Raw genomic sequence first — 19,748 nt, forward strand, 5'->3', positions numbered from 1 at the left:
TCTACCTCTGGCTCTGCCACTAACTGACTGTGTTGTCTTGGGCAAGTAACAATCTCTGTGTGCCCCATTTTAGCTACCTCTAAAATGGTTATAATAAAATGTACCTATCTAACAATGGGAGAGATTGTGAAGGTCTCTATAAAAGTGCAGAATATTGTAGTCTTTTATCACAGTGAGGTAAAATCATTATTTATCTTATGATTCCAGATCCATATGCTTTTATATTCACAGGCGCACATACATGTACACTTACGGTAACATCACTGAGAAGCCCCAGGGAATTACATTAGCAATGTATTGAAAAGAGATTATAGTAATAGAAAAGAAAGATTATCTGAGAGTATAATTACTTCTTTGGAGATATACTTACTATATTGAAATCAGATTTAATAGATGATTGATAAACGTTTGAAGAAAAAGTTAATTTAATCTATAAAGACTTTCAGCGTTAGTATCATCAGCACTGTTTTAAATTTCCTAAAACATTTACCTTAAAATGAACGCAGTCTATATTTTAAACGTGCAGGAAAAAAAGTGAGAGAAAATCAATTTAAATGGAAATACATATGAATATCCCTGCACCCAGCATCTCCAGTATTGGTATAAGAGCCTTCTCCTCTGCAGCTATCTCTGACTCATTGACTATCTCATCTATCTTCAGATCTCATCTGAAAATCTCTTTCCACATCCCTCCATTACCAATGCCATGCACTTTTGCTGTCCATGTGTTGCTGACTCTGTGATTGAATGCTACATTTATTCATGTTGCTATATGTCATATTACTTTTTTTGACCATTTAGAGACTAATTCAGCTCACACGGAAGTCAGGGACAGTTGTGCCAGGCTCTTATAGCATATAATGTATTGTATTCATGAATGCAATGAAATGTTTGGAGATACAGTTTGTATGAAAGACATTATAAGACACTAATAATATGCTTTTAAACAAATCTTTAATATAGTTAATTTAAATAAAACCATTGAGCTCAGTAGGATTTACATGGGCATATTTGAGAGGAGAATTTGGACCAGTATTCTTTCAAGGAAATATATTAATATGTGGTTGTACAGTCCTTGAAAGCTCTTTACGGTTAAGAATAATAGCGCTGCCTTAACACCTGCCTGGCAGAAAATCTCATTGCAGTTACGTGATAAATGGCAGGTGTTCTTACATTTATTGACAACTGTGGTAGTTTCCATACTTACAGCATAATGCTTATCAGAAACTATTTATTTGAAAAGATTTTATTGCAAGACAAAAGGCTCCTCATTACCATTATCACTTCTTTATTACCTCAAACTGCAGCAGCCAACAACATAAAATAAAACCCCAACATGCTGCTTGGGGCAAATTCTTTTCCCAGCAAACCATGCTCAGAAAAAAAAAAATCCATAAAGCACCACAGAAAATATTGTCCCTTTTAAGCTTCCTTTGCTCTACCTCAATCTTCTGAGGAAAGTGGGAGCCCAGCCTCCACCCTCTTCTTTGCTGCTTTAAGCACACTGCACACTGAAGGCCAGAATCAGTTAAAGAAATTTTTCTTACTTTAATGTCCTCTGCAATGGAATTTGCCTGAAGCAACAGAAAAGCTCCTCTCCCCTGCCAATACATACCCCTTTCCTGGACTGGTCGGCAGTGTGATAGCTCACCATTTGCTCAAAAATGTTAATGAAAGATACGGGGCAAGCCCACAAACAAAGGGAAATTTGGAAGTGTAGGAAAACACAGCTTTAAATGATTGCTTTTGGGATTCTTTATTAGATTTATTTAAAGGTGGAGGGAGACTTACGGGTCAAGGAATTTGGTTTCATCCAGAAATATCAAAACACTCTACCAAAGTATTATTAAACCCAATTTAGTGATGGAGTAAATTAAGATAGCCAGAATCACACAAAGGTTGCTGCTTCGTAACACTAGAACAATTTATTTATCACAGTGTACAAGATTAGAAAGAAAAACTAGTAGAGGAGATAATATTCTGGATACAATACTATCTTGCTGAAGTCAAATGCTTGGGCATTAAATGCCCTGGGAACAGGAGCAGGCAACATATCTGGTATCAGGTAACAAATAAAAATAAATGGAATAAAAACAACTATGTTCAAATTATGTTAAGCATTTGAATGCCAGGAAAAAACATCAGTTGTGTAGTGTTATTATGGGCTGCTGAACAGCTGTACCTCAAAACTCAGAAGAAACAGCACTTCACTAGTTGGTGAATTGATTCCTATACAAGATAGGATAAATAATATTTGCTATTTAGTTATTCCCATTAAAATAGAATTTTATTATATGGAAATTTAGTTTCTCCGCAATGGCCTTATTGTCCTTGAGTGCTCCTTTAGCACCTCGATCGTCCAGTGGCCCCACTGTTTGTTTAGCGGGCTTCCTGCTGCTGATGTACTTAAAAAAAAAAATGCTATTACTTTTTGAGTCTTTGGTTAACTGTACCTCAGATTCTTTTTTTTGGCCTTCCTAATTGTATTTTTACGCTTCATTTGCCAGCGTTTATGCTTCTTTCTATTTTCCTCCCTAGGATTTATCTTCCACTTTTTAAAGGATGCCTTTTTGCCTCTTACTGCTTCTTTTACTTTGTTGTTTAGCTATGGTGGCTCTTTTTTGGTTCTCTTACTGTGTTTTTTTAATTTGGAGTGTACACTTAAGTTGACCCCTATTATAGTGTCTTTAAAAAGTTTCCACACAGCTTGCAGGGATTTCACTTTTGGCACTGTACCTTTTAATTTCTTTTTAACTAATCTCCTCATTTTTGTGTAGTTCCCCTTTCTGAAATTAAATGCTACAGTTTTGGGCCACTGTGGTGTTTTTCCTGCCACAGGGATATTAAATTTAATTATATTATGGTCACTATTACCAAGTGGTCCAACTATATTCACCTCTTGGACCAGATCCTGTGCTCCACTTAGGACTAAATCAAGAATTGTCTCTCCTCTGGTGGGTTCCAGGACTACCTGCTTCAAGATATGGTGTCAAGAAACTTTATCTCTGTATCCCATCCCGAGGTGACATGTACCCAGTCAATATGGGGATAATTGAAATCCCTCCATTATTATTATTTTTTTATTTTAATAATCTCTCTAATCTTCCTGAGCATTTCACAGTCACTATCACTATCCTGGTCAGGTGGTCAATAATATATCCCTACTGCTATATTCTTATTATTAGAGCATGGAATTTCTATCCATAGCGATTCTATTGTACAGTTTGGTTCATTTATGATTTTTACTTCATTTGATTCTATGCTTTCTTTCACATATAGTGCCATTCCCACACCTGCACAAGCTGTTCTGTCCTTCCAATATATTTTGTATCCAGGTATTTCTGTATCTCACTGATTATCCTCATTCCACCAAGTTTCTGTGATGGCTATTATATCAATATCTTCACTTAATATGAGGCACCTGTTTTATTATTTAGACTTCTAGCATTGGTATATAAGCACTTTAAAAACTTGTCTCCTTTTAGCTGTCAGCTATCACACTATGTAACTGAATGGGACACTTTTTTGACTGTTTCTGATCAGACCCTGCCTGTATTTTATCATTTTCCATCCTCTCGTCCTCACTAGGACATAGAGATTCTCTATTAATAGATCCTCCCCTAAGGGATGTCCGAATCATGTGCTCTTCCGCACCTGTCAGCTTTCCCCCACCCTTAATTGAAAAACTGCTCTATGACCTTTTTAATGTTAAGTGCCAGCAATCTGGTTCTATTTTGGTTTAGGTGGAGCCCATATTTCCTGTGTAGGCTCCCCCTTTCCCAAAAGTTTCCCCAGTTCCTAACAAATCTAAACCCTACCTCCTACACCATCGTCTCATCCACACATTGAGACTCTGCAGTTCTGCCTGTCTAACTGGCCTTGCACGTGGAAGTGCGACCATCTCAGAGAATGCTATCATGGAGGTCCTGGACTTCAATCTCTTACCTAGCAGCCTAAATTTGGCCTCCAGGACCTCTCACCTATCCTCCCGTTTGTCATTGGTTCCTACATGTACCAAGACCACTGGCTCCTCCCCAGCACTACACATAAGTCTATTTAGATGTCTTGAGAGATCTTCTACCTTCGCACCAGGCAGGCAAGTCATCATGAAGTTCTCCCGGTCATCGCAAACCCAGCTATCTATGTTTCTAATGATCAAATTGCCCATTACTAATACCTGTCTCTTTTTAATAGCTGGAGTGCTCTCCCTCGGAGAGGTATCCTCAGTGTGAGAGGATACCACAACATCATCTGGCAGGAGAGTCCCAACTATGGGATTGTTTCCCTCTGCTCCAGTTAGATGCTCTCCTTCCCTGGGACTTTCATCCTCCTCAACAGCACAGAGGCTGTCAGACCAGGGGTCGGACCATTATACTGTGTCCTGGAAAGTTTCATCTATGTACCTCTCTGTCTCCCCCAGCTCCTCCAGTTCAGCCCCTCTGGTCTCCAAAGCCTGTACACAGTCTCTGACGGCCAGGAGCTACTTGCATCGAATGCACACATAAGTCACCTGCCCATAGGGCAGGTAATCATACATGCTGCATTGGGTGCAATAAAGTGGGTAGCCCCCACTCTGTTGCTGGACTTCTGCCTGCATTCTCTTTTTACTGCTGCAGCTGGTTCCTTCATTGTTTTGTTTATGTCAAGGGGGTGTTTTTGGCTTTTAAGTTTAAAGAATGTTGTGTTCTATCCCCCCACTCTCCCACTCTCCCTGTAAACTCCCGTGCAAAACTCCCCAGTTAACCACTCCTGCTTGCTAGTTGAATGTTTGGAAGTTGCATTGTTTCACCACATTTGTTCAACCTTTATGCAAATAGAAGAGTGTGCATTGCTCTTGCTTATCATTAAGACAAAATTTGCATTAGGTCCACCTTGTTTTGCTGATGATTTTGCCCATAAAGATGAGTTTATGGAATTATATTTGTAAAGGATAAAACTAAAGCTACTGTGAAATCAAGATCACACTTGTTGCAACGGAAATGTAAAAAACTGCACTTGAGAAACAGCATTTCCATGCCAGCCCAAGTATTTGAAATGAAGAGGTTGAAGGAATTGCTTCCTGGCTCCCACGTGGAATCTGTATCACTGATGTTCAGAGATTTGTTGTGACATACTTAATAGTCAGGTAATAGTGAACATTTGGATAGAAAACTACATCTGAGATCATGAAGCATACTGAAACCCATTTCAATCCATATAGTTACTTGTCAAAGTTGGACCCATAAACAAATAGATGAGACTGGTCTAAACTGGCACGTGCCTACTGAAGTCAATACCATTTGACATCAGCTAAAGAGCTGCCCTAGAGTTTTAAAGAACGTAAAGCAGCAGCCATTGACTTTTGTGGGCTTTGGATCAAGGTCACAATGAATTTGGCATAGAAGTGTGAGTCATGAGACAATGTCTTTATTCCTAACTCTGCCACTGACTTGTCAGATGAAATGTACCATTGCGTGTCACTCTGGAGGCACACAAAATTGATCGTTAGGAAAATTTAGCCTTAACATCTCTAACACCTAAATTTCTGTATTTGTGCTTTCAGATCTATAGATAACAAGTACAATACAAATATTATTATGAAACAAAGTACATTGACTCAAAGGAAGAAGGCAGAATATTTTCTGGTAAGTCAGATATTCAGGGTAAAGATGGTCACACAAAAACCAACTACAACTGCAGTCTGTATGCTCAGGGGAATGAAAGGACTGCTCCCTCCCTGGCATTCTTGCAAATATTTGTTTCATAAGAGATGGACAACTCCAAAATATTGTTCCTATACCTGCATTGGTAAAACCTGTGTCTGTATAAGACTATTATCTGACAGGAGCCTTTTGGAATCTAGCTACTAATTAGTGCATAGATCCTGTAGTGTTAGGTACCTTTGAAATACTCACTTTTGACAAATATTTGGTGTTTGATAGAATGTAGTAATGGTAAATACATTGCGCTTCCACCACTTCGGTAGCACCTTCCATCAACAGAACTCAAAATATTTTACAAACATTTATGATACCTCACAACACCACTGTGAAAGAGGTCAGTATTATTGTTCCCATTTTGACAATGGGGAAATGGAGGCTAGATGATAATTTGTCCAAAGTTCCAAAAGGAATCCACAGCAGAATCAAGAAGTGAAACCAGTTTTCCAGACTCCCAATCTTGTGCTTTACCCCAAAGATTATCCTCCTCTGGGAATTCATTGTATCCATCTGTGGGACACTAAATATTTGAATCACTACAGATTAACTTACATTTTGGAGATCCTTTTTTTTTGTGGGGAGGGGTTTAAGACAATTCTTAAAGAAAGAATTTGAGGGCCGAAGCCACAAACTTGGCTGACAGTCTGCAATTGCAGAGAAGCAGTTAATCAAGATTTTGCGTGGCCAAACTATGGGATTTAAAACAGAAAAACCAAAAAAAACAACCCCCCAATTTCTTGTGAATCATCCCGACAGAGGCAGAGGAACCCTAAATTCTTGACGTCTGCAGAGCCTGAGTTTGGTGGTGAGTAAAACCCTTTGGAAGGTTTGTTTTGAAAAGATTTAAAAATTAAACCTCATATAGTACTCAGTGCAAATGAAATAATACTGACATCTCAGATCTGAATGTACATAGCTAGTGATGATATCCAGCTTGAAAAAACAAAACCAGGATTCTAATGCTTGTAGACACCTCTAAAATTCAAATGTGGCCCAAAATATCAGAGTAAAGAAAAGCATTTTGGGGTATATTTTTAGTTAGTAAGGCTGGGATATTCAAAATAGCCAAAAGGAGTGAGGCACTTCAATATCATTTGGGTGTCTCACTCCCTTAGGCTCCTCTCAAAATTCCACCGTAGTTTTTTATTAAAAATACACAGAATTGTTGACAATTCAAGTTACTTTCTTCCACAAGCATTAAGAGAGAGTGAGAGGTTTAAAAGGTAAGGGAACACAGCAAAGCTGAGGATGAATAGGTTACGAATTACAGGACACAAATTCAGTATAGCCATCTTTAACATATCAAAAATCACAAAGTTGCCCCCCCAAATCCATGAGTTTTTAAAAACCAACACATTTTTTAGTCAGTCTTTTGACTTTTTAACTCCCCTCTACTCCTCTGCCAGTGGTGTGTGTGAAAAGTCAACCTTTAATATACACAAAAGAGTCATGCCTTTCCTTAGCTGCTCAGATGGAAACTCCACTTACCCTTGCCTCACCCATAATATAGAAGAACTGCCATCCATTTCCTGTTACTGCCTTGACTCTCTCCCCTCCTGGTTTATTTTCTTTGATAAACGAAGAGCTGGATGGTAAATGCTTGAGTGGCACTGACCTAATTAATGCATCACGATTCATATTTGTACACATTTTATATTACAATTTAAACTTATGTCAATCATTCATACAAGTGATAATGTCATGGGAAAATCAATATGGGACTGATTTAGCCTTTTGCAAGAAACAACACTTTCCTGACCCTCCTGCTCTGGACCACCCCCCCCCACCTTCAATCCTTCCCTATAATCACCTCATTCCCCTGCACCAACTAAATCTGCTTCTTGCTCCTCTAGGGCCCTGCTCCCCCTCAACCACCTTTCAGTGTCTCTGCTGCTCCTCAAAGTGTTTGTGTCTTTTATAGCCCCCTGAATAATACAGTGAAAGCCATGCCTACAGACAAAATGGCTGCCATCTCATTGAAAACAATGGAAGGCAGGAGCCAATGTATTTAAAGGCTGCCTCACTTCCACATGTAGATAGACTGTGGGGCAAAACGGGTCATCTTGCTGACTTCAGCTCCATTGATACTTATAGGAGATGGTGCCCATTTTGAATAAGGGAAAATTCATGAATTGACAGCTTTTCATCATGATTTTGTGAGACAGGTATAAAAAAAACTCACTAAAATTTCTAGAGTAATGAGTTGGCAATATTGAATATTCCTGTACAAACTATATACATGGTTTTTTTTAATCAATTCAGTAGTTATAAAGTTGCCAACCCTCCAGGATTGTCCTGAGGGCTCCAAGAATTAAAGATTCATCTTTAATTAAAGATGATGTCATGTGATGAAACCTCCACAAATACATCCAACCAAAATTACTTATCATGAGATGCTGCCACCAATTCCATTAGATTCCATTTGAAATGGATCCCATGAATCTAAGTTCTGTTTGAATTTGTCCTTCTTATAAAGTGACAAAAGACTGATGTTAGAAAACAGGGGGAAAATGTATTGCCTTGAAGCCTGCTAAAAGGTGTCAATGAATAGCAGACGTTTAAGGGCAAAATTGTGTGTTGACTACACCTCATGCAATCTTATTGAGTGTATTGGGGTTGAAATAAGTACAGATCAGAATTAGGCTCCACTTCAATTGTGAATGAAGATTTCCATTCTGACTTATTTTTTTTAATGCTTATTGAATTATAACAATGACATATGTTACTTAAGTTATGCAATAGTCACTTTGCCATTTAACTTTTTCTCAAAACAATCTTTATCTTACTTAAAGTTCAGATACATGGGGTCCAATCTTGCAAACCCTTACTCACAGGAGTAGGAACCAATTACTTCTGCAAGTAGTCCCTTCAGTAGGACTACAAGTAATTTCAAAGAAATCACTTGGGTAAACAGTGGGTAGTAATATGAGTAGAAGTTTGCAGGATCAGACTCTAATAATCATTTGGTGAAATACAATTTTTTTTATTACAGCTGCAAAACAATATAGCCCTCTCTGGGCATCTGAACCAGTGATGGGTGATGATTCATACTGTAAGTTCAGTTCAGACAAGTATTCATTTTTCAGGTACATGTGGACACATACCAGAATCTTTGAGAGCCTCTTTGATCTGGAAATCAGCCTAGCAATGTTGAGACAAATAGCAGATTTCTAGACATTCATATTTTCAGTTAGCTCAGAAATTCTATGAAAATCACCTTTCTTGTGGTATTTTGGTCTCTTCATTTCCTGACGAAACCAGGAACAAGACGAGTGTGACAATTCAAAAAACAAAACAAAAACAAAATGTTCAAGCCAGCATAAAAAATAAAGCCTTTCATTCAATTCAATTCAATGCACATTTTGCACAAAGACTTATGTTGATTCTTATTTGATCTGTAGTAATTCATTAATCTCTGATCAAAACAAAACCTGGCTCCAATCAGACTGTCTGTAAAGGGGACTATCACTTTCCAAAGACAGGGACTGATTTAAGTGAAGCTCATAAGGTGTTTCATTTCCCAGGGCCCCCACCCAATACACTCCTCATTCTTAATTGACATTTCTGCCCTATTTAATGGCCTGCTCAAAAGACCATTGAATTCAGTGGGAAGATTGTATGAGCTTTGGTTCAGACCCTAAGACCTTTTTCTTGCAAAGAAATGGTGGCTTTCCCCTAGATAAGTCTGTGGCTCTAGAGCCTTATCTGCATATTTGGAGCATTGTAGATGGCTCTTGTGGAGCTCCAAGAACTGTTTGGAGCTCTTCTTACTCTTTGTGGTTTTAGGCAGAATGAAAGATGTACTCCTCATGACCCACGTGAGGCAGGCAGAAACTGATGACCTAATAGATGGCAGCCAGTTTCTCCAAGCATCCAGAACTGGGGGGGGGGGGGAATGAAAACCGATGAGGCACAGCCAGTTCCACCCTCTTAGCAGACTGTTGTGGGATGTGTGTGTATCTGTTGTGGGCAGGGTTACGGGTACAGGAGAACAAAGAGGAGAAATGCCTTTCATTCCCTCCCAACAGTGGGGAGAGGTGTGGTTATGATGAACAGAGTTACAAGAATCCTCTAAATATGGTGGTGCAATGTGGTGACATCATATTATAGTATGTATGGGCCTGCTCCAAAGTCCCATGAAGTCAATGGCATTCCATTGGCTTCAATGGGCTTTTGACTAGGCCCATGATGCAATGAATTCCATATGCTAATGATATTGTATGTAAAATGATACTTCACAACAGGACATAACACGAAAACACAATTCTTATTTAGATGCCACTATATTTATGCCCTTATATAATTCTGTTGTTGAACACCTACAGAAAATACAAGCTTGGTGGCATCTAAATTAACACAATGGTTTTGTTCTGTGCTCCCTCTTCTGGCTCTGGACTAGCAGTAATCTAACAAGCACTATTCCTGGAATCATACTCATTCCTGTTGAAATCAGTGATAATTTTGATGCACAGAGAAGTAAAGAAGAAAGGAAGCAGATATATAAATGACTTTCTCCTTGTGTCTCTGGTTACTAAAGGAGAAGGACTAGATCACTTTGGAAAGGAAATTTCAAAATTCTAAGAGATCATGCTAAAAAGAGTCTAAAAAGCACATGGCAGTGTCCCTTTAATTATTAATTAATGTACATTCTACTGTGTGCTATGTACCCTAAAAATTAGGATTGGATTGCATGGTCTTGATTTAGTTACGATATATGATAATCTGATATCTACAGCCTCAGTCACATATTCGTCAAGAGCAGTTACCTTGGGACTGGTATATTGCTGTAGCTTAAATGACTGCATCCATTCTCATTCGTTCCCACACTTGATTCAGTATGCCTATAACAATCTGCTACTGTGCACAGCTATCAAACAGATGTAAATGTTTCCCTTGAATTCAGAAGAATGTGTAGTACCATTGAAATGTATGTTTACAATAAAGGCTCAGATAAAACTACTAACCCGTGAATGGAACTTGAGTCCGGGGTCAGAGAATGTAATGCACATTTGGCTCAAGACATGCAAATAGTTTTTGCCTCTGGCCATGATTGTTGGCGAACATGCAGTTACTTGAGATAAATTTATTTATGGGTGTAATACCCATTTTTGGTCAAAATATTCAACGAATATCCATTAATGTGGAGGCCTCAATAATATGTTACTATTTTTCTTGTTTATTTCATTTGTTTTAAAAACTCCCACAGTGGCCAAGACATCTGTCTCACCACAAACACAGCTTAGTATCCCTTGCACCCACAAATCCCTTCCATGTGTGTTCAACTTAAAAGGAAACAAAAATATTTACAAAAATGCATTCTAAGATGTGGAAAAACTTACATCCAGTCACTGAAACACATATCATTGGCCTGATTTTCAGAAGTGCTGAGCAACTATGATTCTCATTTAAGCCAGTAGGAGTTGTGGGTACCTCTGAAAGCCAATATTCCTTTAACACAGGCCTGTCAGACATATGGTGCCAAATTCACCCTTGTTTTCATCCCATCGATGTCAGTAACTTTACACCAGGGATGAATTTGGCCAATTGTTTATTGACTGTTTTTGGCCACACTGTAGTTGAATCTATCTTCCTAACCTGCAGGAGCACTTTTGTCCTGATTAAAATTTTCAAACAGTTACAAAGATATCCTACCACTTGGCTTCCAGAGTGCTTGTCTCCTGCTGGGATAGATTGAAATCCATTCTGTCAGTTCACTGAGGGGAGAGGCAGCACAATGACTGCTGTAAGAAACCCTGATTTAAAAAAAAAATAAGAGAGGACCCCTCCTTAAAGAGAACCATGAAATACAGATTGAAAGGGACCCTTTCATGTCAAGCCCCATCCATGCACTGCTGATTGGCTCACGATTAACTGTATAGGAGCAAAAGTTTTCCTGACTTAAATGAGCATCACCTTTGTGCTTTAAATTGTTGTCAACATTCATTACCCTTTTATTTCCCCCCCACTAGTTTATATATTCTCCTACTGGTATACATGGTCATATATATGTCCTATAGCACAGTAATATTGTTTTGGAAAAGATTATTTATTTTTTGCTTTATAGTCACACCCAAAATTTGATAGACACTCTTTGTACGTCAAGAGACAGTCCCACTGTATATTTTAAGACTCTCTATTATGTACTTGTGTAAATAGTTGCATCCTGCATAAACTGCCCTGGAGTATCCAGCCCCTTCCCCTGGACACTCACAGCAATGGCAAAGTTCACTATCTCCAAAGGGACAGTGTATACACCAGCTTGTTTGATTCAACTAGGAATTCACGTTTCTTAATATTATGATATAATATAATATTTCTTAATTATTATGATAAAAACAAAGAAGGTTATTAACACAGATTTAAGTGGTACCGAGTAAAGATAGTGGAAATTGAATTGGTTACAAATAAAACAAAGTATAACATAGTTTTAGAAGACTAAACATAGCTTTAGCAATCTACAATCCTTTGGCTAAAGCAGTTTTCTCGCCCTCAAAGGCCTTTTGTGGAGTTTGTTGATTTTCAGTCAAATCAGGATCCAAATTTTCCACGAATCACTCCCTTTGGCCTACAATTGTCAGTGAAGTGGATAACAAAACGTCCCCGCTTCTTATATTTTCCCTAAACTCATTGTTTTGATTCCAGTGACAAGATAACCTCATGTGGGTTTAGTCTTTGGTGTCTTCCTGTACTGATTTCACATCCTCCAAGTCACCCTGGCTTTCCCTGTTGACTCTCATCCAAATGCAGCTTCCTTTGTGATGGTTTCCCAGTGCTTAATTTACATTAGAGGCAGGGAGATAATTACTGTCCCTCCTGTCTAGAAGAAAACCTGTTACTCTCTGTATTTGGTTACAGACTTTAAAGCATAATGTCAGTAAGTATCTATACTTCCTCATGTAGCATTACATTTCACAATGATTAGTCACCAGTGTGTCACCAGCTTTCATTCCATATCTTAGAAGACATTTTTTGGATAAGCAATATGAAAAGTGTGTTAGGTGTAGCAAGTTTGTCAGGCCTCAGGAGTTGCTGAAATAGAGTAGCGAACCAGCAATGTCTCTGAGTCTGCCAGTGTTTCACTAAAGTGTACTTTCTAGAAGGGCATCCATTCTTGATTTGACAACATCAAGAGATGAAGAATCCAACATTTTCCTTGTAGTATTGTGCAATGGTTAATTCCCCTTTCTGTTAAAAATAAGTTATTTGCTTCTAAAATTCTTTATCCCTGTCTAGGGAACCAACCACTTATTATAAAGCATCAAACTGTGCATTGCAGAGACAATAAATAAATAAAAATCCATCATGTTTTATGTTTTACATTTATCCTGCCTTTCAAAATATAGGATTCTTAAGTGCTTTACAGAGACTCCAAATAGAGGTATTGCTGCACCCACTAGGAAAATTCAGCCAACCTTGAACAGCAGTTATAATGATGCCAGCAACGCTACACAACGGTTTCAGCACAGAGTGTAGAGAAGAATACCATAGTTAATTGATGAGACAAGGCGGATGAGGTAAAACCTTTTATTGGACTAACTTCTGTTGACAGAGAGAAGCTGACCTGAAGAAGAGCTCTGGAAGCTTGTCTCTCACCAAACACTGGAATAAACTGCCTAGGGAGGTTGCAGAATCTCCATCTCTGGAGATATTTAAGAGTAGGTTAGATAAATGGCTATCAGGGATGGTCTAGACAGTATTTGGTCTTGCTATGAGGTCAGGGAACTGGACTCTATGACCTCTCGAGGTTCCTTCCAGCCCTATAATCTATGAATCTATGAACAGATGTTGGTCCAATATTACCTCACCCATCTTGTCTCTAATATCCTGGGACCAACATGGCTACAACAACCCTACACAAATTTAAATGATGAGACAGGTAGAATGCAATTGTACAAGCCACCAGGATTAACCCATACTCCTGTAAAAAGTGCTATTGGATCTTAGACTACAAGACTTCTTAAAAGCTTTCTGTATTCATTCAGGAACTGAAATTTTTGTTCATTGATGCTACTAATAGGCATCTTCTCTTCTTGCTCTATTTTCTTTTCAAGACTGCTCAGCCCAGACCTATATACTAGACAAGTTATACCATTGCACAACAGATATCTGAATTAATGCAAATGAACTTTTACGTAACTTACAAAATAAATTTATACCATATTTTAAATTTCATGTGTGATGTAGTTTTGTTCACCAACTGGCCAATGACTATATTAGACAGGTATGTTATGTGCTATAATGAAAAATGTTACTGTACTGCTCAAAGTTCATTTTTGACAAATTAACTGAATAAATCTATTAAAAGATGAATGAGCAAATTTAAAAAATGGTCTCCGAATGTGACTCAAAGCACTGAGGTCAAAAATGACAGAATTTAAACCTCTAACTACCAGACTAACTTCACATATCACCTAATTAGCGGTCCAAATACTATAAGCTGCACAAACAATGAATTGCAGATACATTTGGGTACAGTTTGGAAATGGGGTTAAACCCTTTAAAAATGTGACCCTAAAGATTAAATTGTGTACAAGGTACATAATATTAATAAACTGACCTGTAAATGAATTTAGCATGGATTATTTTTTGGCACACTGGGCTAAATTAATCCCTGGGGTAAATCACAGGGAATGTCATTTGAGCTATATCGGGAATGATCTGGAACCATTAAGTCAGACTGTACTTTATAAAAATCGTGTTCCCCAGATCAAATACGTGTATAAAGATTTCATAATACAGTACTACTGTATCTGTAAGATCACATATTAAACTAGAGGCTCACAAACTGCAATAACTGCCCCATAAGAACATGAAGATACTTATAAAAGTTAAACAAGCAAATATAGGACCTAACGAAGATTACATGTTTAATTTTGGTCAATTAATTGTGATTCTTTCCCTTTAGATAAAGTTTTCATTTTACTATTAAACTCCGTATTTAAACTAAGTGCTCTAGTCTTGTACGTTCCAGATGGAAATCATGATGCAATATGTGGTGTGGTGACAACAGTGCAGAGTTAACATTTTAATTCCATAGTTGCTCTTTCAACACTTTGGTTAGGAAGTCAATTAACATATATCAGTCTGTTTCATTTATTTTCTAACAGGCTGAGGATTTGCAGAACCCTTCTATTATATACTCAAAGCTCTTGCTACTAGGATAGGTTTTAATTGACCACAATACACTTAAAAAAAGTAACATGTTTCTAAGAGCAGATTTATTTAAACAGTTTATAGATTACTATGAAAGTGTACATTGTGATCTGGCACATGAGAAATGTCATGCTTTATAGCTTGAAAACCAATTTAATGGCAAACTGCTTGTAAGAGGAACCTAGTCTCCAAAGCTCAGAGTTAAATATGGATATAATTATGAGACCAATCAGAGAGGCTTTGTAAGAAGGAATTCAATTGTTAAAATATTTTTAGTCTATCAAACACGTACATGGATATAGATTTCAGCCATTATACAAACAGTATAGTCCAATTCACCTTAGACAGGGAACTGAAGAACCAGACTGAAATGTTGCAGTGCCTTTGTGAAAGATGCTAGAGACATTCTGCCTTATTGGTTCAGATCCAGACTCCCAGAAGTATCATGCTTTTAGCAATCTCTCAGAAGAAAGAATTGTCATAGGATTTCTGTAATGAAAAATTGGACGAAGTCATGATAATGTCACCTAATATGTCTAGTAGTATGTGAGATTAGCTCAGATATTTGCAATCAACAATCCTATAAGTGACTCAACTTTCACATAATCAGAATTACGACTTTCCTCTCTAATCATGATGTTCTGTTGAGAAATAAATAATAATAAATGACCTAACTGGGGATTAAATGAAGGTCTCTTGGCTGTTATCCTTGCACGCAGTAAACTAAAGCATTAATCATGTAACGTTTGTTTTGTTGATATTATTCAAGGGGCTGTAGCTACAAATATAACATATTTAGCAGCCTGATCCTTCAGTATTACCTGTCTGTGTACAGGTAAAACATCTTATTTTCAACACAGTAGTCCCATTTGGCCTTAACTATCAGGTGGATATGCATTTAAACTGAATTCCTGGCCCAGGACAGTACACAGATTGAGTGCAGTAGCACAGGAGTCTCCTTTGACAATTGACTGGGCCCAACTTGAAAACCTGAGATGGAGCAATGTAGGAACTGTAGCTGCTGGGTACCTGCAAGCTGCTAGAAGCAAGCACTAACTTCCCTCCAGCTCCCTGCATAGCAACAGCAACCAGCAAGTGGGGAGGAGGAACAGGTGGCTTCTGCAGCGCTATCTACTATCTGCAGAAAGGGATTATAGTTGGTAGTTGTTTTGGGAGGCATGGGAATGTCTGGTCCAGAGGACACCAACATGCAGCTGCACTCTTAGCATTCTCCTAGGACTGCCTCTGAATTTTGCCTGATCATAAAAGATATTCTTCGCTAGTGGAGAAGGAGGCAGGTGATAGCACTATCTCGAGTCCTAAACCACTCCTCAACTGTGAGCATAGTCAGCTTAGCTCACTCTACCTCACTAACTGTAAAGGGGTTTTAGTGTAAGTGAGACTTAGGTCCAGTGTTTCTATTATCCCCTCTAATGTGTCAGTTTTTACCCATATCTTATTCATCCTACCTCCTTCTAACTCTCTTTTGCCTTCTGTCTAGTAGGAGTCTGGATTAGTCAAACAGGAGAAATCTAATCTTGCAACCCTTTGCTGTGATTAGCTTGGCAAGCTACAGGCCATTCCTGAACAGCCCAATCTTGGTTAATAAATGCCCCTCTGTTCTCCACAGGCTAGCCAAAGGAAAATACGAGCCATCCAGCCAAACATTTTCCAGATCCAGGGGAGTAAAGCCAGGGTCCAGGATTGACTAACTGGGTTGTGCACCATATGCTATGCCTGTGGTCTTCTAGCAAGTGAGCCGTGAGTATCAGGGACAGAAGCTGCATTTATCTACCAATCATTGATCTTTTCTCTTGACCTTTGCATGCATTTGTCTGAAGAAGAAACAGAAAAGGATTTTACCTGCAGCGTCTGAAAAATACTATGTTGACTGAGTTTTTTCCACCCCCGCTGAGGACAGTTGATGCCATTTAACAGACTTTCAATTAAGAGTATTCTCTGTAAAAAGGCTCCATACAAACATGGGAGTAGCGGGAAGAGTGAGAGGACTGTGTGGAAATAAGGGAGTTTGTTAAAATGAAGACTCTTAAAATAGCTTCTTTGTTTCACATGTGTGAAGAAGGATTTCTTGTTTGATGCTATCCACAGGTCCTTTCCTCAGCTTTCTTCCCGTTAACGTCTGAGCTCTTTCCTCAGGGTTCTCAGAAAGATGCTTCCTTCTCTTTGCAGCTGATCCCCTTCTGTCAAGGAGTGGTTTCTCTGGAGCAAAGTCATTGCCAGGAGTCTACATGATCCACCTTCTGCCACTTCTTGAGCCTGTCTTAACTCCTTCTCTACCTTAATGGTGGTTGGGGTCTAGACACCTTCTCGTAGGCCACACTTCCGGAGAGACCTGGTGGGATTCTACTCTGTGGAAGATCATCCCAATTGGGATGGGAGGTCAGTATTCTCATAGCGAGCTGGAACCTGCCAATATAGAGAGGTGTATAGTAGCAGGGAGCAACACAGGCACACTTGTATCTTTCATAACATTCAGCTATTTTACCGTAAAACCTTACCACAGTAAATGCATAATTTGCACCTTACTGCAGCCTTCTCCCAAAGGAAGATTGGGGCACAGATTGCTCTAGACAACTCCAGTGAAAAACCACAGCTGCTGACCAGAGGCAGCTTTTGTCCACTAGGTGTACTGGCCTCTGAACCAGACACTGCAGGCTTCTCAAGTTGTCAGATACCTGAGCCCTTCCATCAGGGATGAACTTCCTTTCCTTCAGAACTAAACCAAGCTCTGTAGGACAATTTCCTTCCTCTCCAACCCCAGTCCTTGTCTGCTAAAGCAAAGCCTTTCTATAGCAGCAGCTGCAATTGAGGCCAGCTGGTCCACTTCCTGCTTCTCCCAGGGTCTGTGTTTAGCCCTTTCTCTGCTCTACTGATGTATGTGGTCTATATACCCCTATCACACCACTATAAGCAATTCCTCTCCCTTCTTGCTCCTTGACATCCATCAGATACTTGTAGATTGTTACCACATCACCACCACTTTTTCCATCTCTTAGCCATGGGTGACACGTCGCTCTTTGTATTTAACGTATTTGTTTAGAAAAATCAGCTTGTCTGATTTTCATGTTTTTAAGGGACGAATTGAGGGTAAAAAAGGGGCCTCAGTAAATGTATTTGAATATGTAATTGACCTATAGCACTTTCCAAGAAATGCATTGGCACCTGGATGCACCATGTTGATGTCTCTCACTGCACTTTTGTGAGGCATCAGGACTCTAGTGGCATTGAGGAGGGGTCATTTCAGTTCTGTCACTTGTATAAATGAGGACACACACGTATTTCAAATGATTACACATCTGGAACATTACTCCTCCAGACATTATTAAAAGGGTAGAAAATCTTCAAACAGAGACAAAGCCATGGAATGACAGAATTTTTAAACAAACTATTTTATGAGTTTTCAGACACTTACTGTGACAAATCTTTTTTTTATTAAACATCAATTTAGTCATGCTCAGGTAATAGCAGCCAAACTGAATTTGATCAAACCTCAGCAAAAACAAAAACAAATTAACTTTTGGGCTGAGAATAGACACAGGATATTTCATCCCAAAAGATACTTTAAATAAAGTTATCATTGCCTGAAAATAACGTGTATAGCTGAAAAGGCATTTCCACTATAAAGTTACCAATAAGAAAACACAGCCCCAGAGTGTCCTCATCCTTGCCCTCATTACTATGATTCCATGCCTGCAAACGCTGTGCACATGATAACTACACACTTGGGTAGGGACTACTCACATGCATAGTTACTTGTGGAAGAAAGTGTTTGCAGGATTTGAGGCCTAAGTGTCTAAGATCTGTCTATAATAAAAGGAACATTTTGTATTTATAAAATCCCTCCCCCCATCTTTAAAGGAGCTAGTGATTTTTGCAATTATATAATAAGCCAAATGTGATTAACACATTATAGTTTATATTTATTATACTAAAAGAAAAAAGGACTAAAAATAACACTTAATTATCTGTTAGTTATTTCCAGACACACAAAGTGCTGAGGTTTTGTCCTTGTTAAGCAGATTATCTTCGCTCTTTCCTCTGGAATGCATGTAAAACAGCTCTCGCCTCGCTGTAAGCCTTAGGAAAAAGTTCAGCACTAAATTACCTGTTGTCCGGGGACTTACATTTTGCAATAAGCTGTTGAAATTGCATTTTAATAAGAAGTCCTGACCTATGATGTGTCTTTCCCTTCAAGGCTCTACAAGCCATTTTTCCTCATGGAGGTCTTGACCTGAGAAGCTCAACCTGGATAACCACAACCAGAGGGGATAAAATGGAACACCTAGGAGATTTCAGTAAACAGTAGAACCATTCCAACTCAATCTGTGCTAAAATGTTTGGAATGTGAGAGCCACCGATGATGCCTGTTGTCTGTGTGTCTGCCTGAATCCTTTCTTTTCTCTGAGGAAAGCAGAGCCTGGGAACTAGGCCAAATGCTTGCCACTTACCTTAAATTGATCAGCCACTTTGAGATTAAAATCACTGAAAACTGCAACAGCATGAAAACAAAGCTCCCTTCATATTAAATGCAACATTGGATTTGCTGTGATCTTTTTTCCATTTTACCCAGTGTCCACTTTTTCCATTTCTGCTCAAAGGTAGAAGCCAATAGTTACAGCATCTTGACCAAGTATTCATTAAGCTTTATAAAAATGAAATTTATGGTTATTTAGAAGTTGGCACAAAGGCAGGTTGTTGCTGGAGAAAGAAATATAGTTTTGAAACATTAGTCTATAAAACTGAATGTACTATTTCAAAGAAAAACTATATTCTACTTTTGTCTGTTTTATTTAGAATATTATTTAAATATGTGCCCAAGATAACCACTGGGGTAAACTTCCTGTTTTCCATTTTGTACATTTATAGGTCAATCCA

At 38.5% G+C, this 19,748-nt stretch overlaps 1 long non-coding RNA gene across 1 annotated transcript; it reads left to right on the top strand.

Moving 5' to 3' along the window:
- The first annotated feature begins 5,545 nt into the window (after positions 1-5,545).
- LOC116827638 (uncharacterized) lies at positions 5,546-19,408 on the top strand. The gene is made up of 4 exons (XR_004374366.2): positions 5,546-5,624; positions 16,483-16,613; positions 17,043-17,252; positions 19,069-19,408. It is a non-coding gene; the product is annotated as an uncharacterized LOC116827638 (long non-coding RNA).
- Positions 19,409-19,748: the final 340 nt, after the last annotated feature.

The sequence above is a fragment of the Chelonoidis abingdonii genome, chromosome 2 (genome assembly GCF_003597395.2).
Source record: "Chelonoidis abingdonii isolate Lonesome George chromosome 2, CheloAbing_2.0, whole genome shotgun sequence".
Taxonomy (NCBI): Eukaryota; Metazoa; Chordata; order Testudines; family Testudinidae; genus Chelonoidis; species Chelonoidis abingdonii.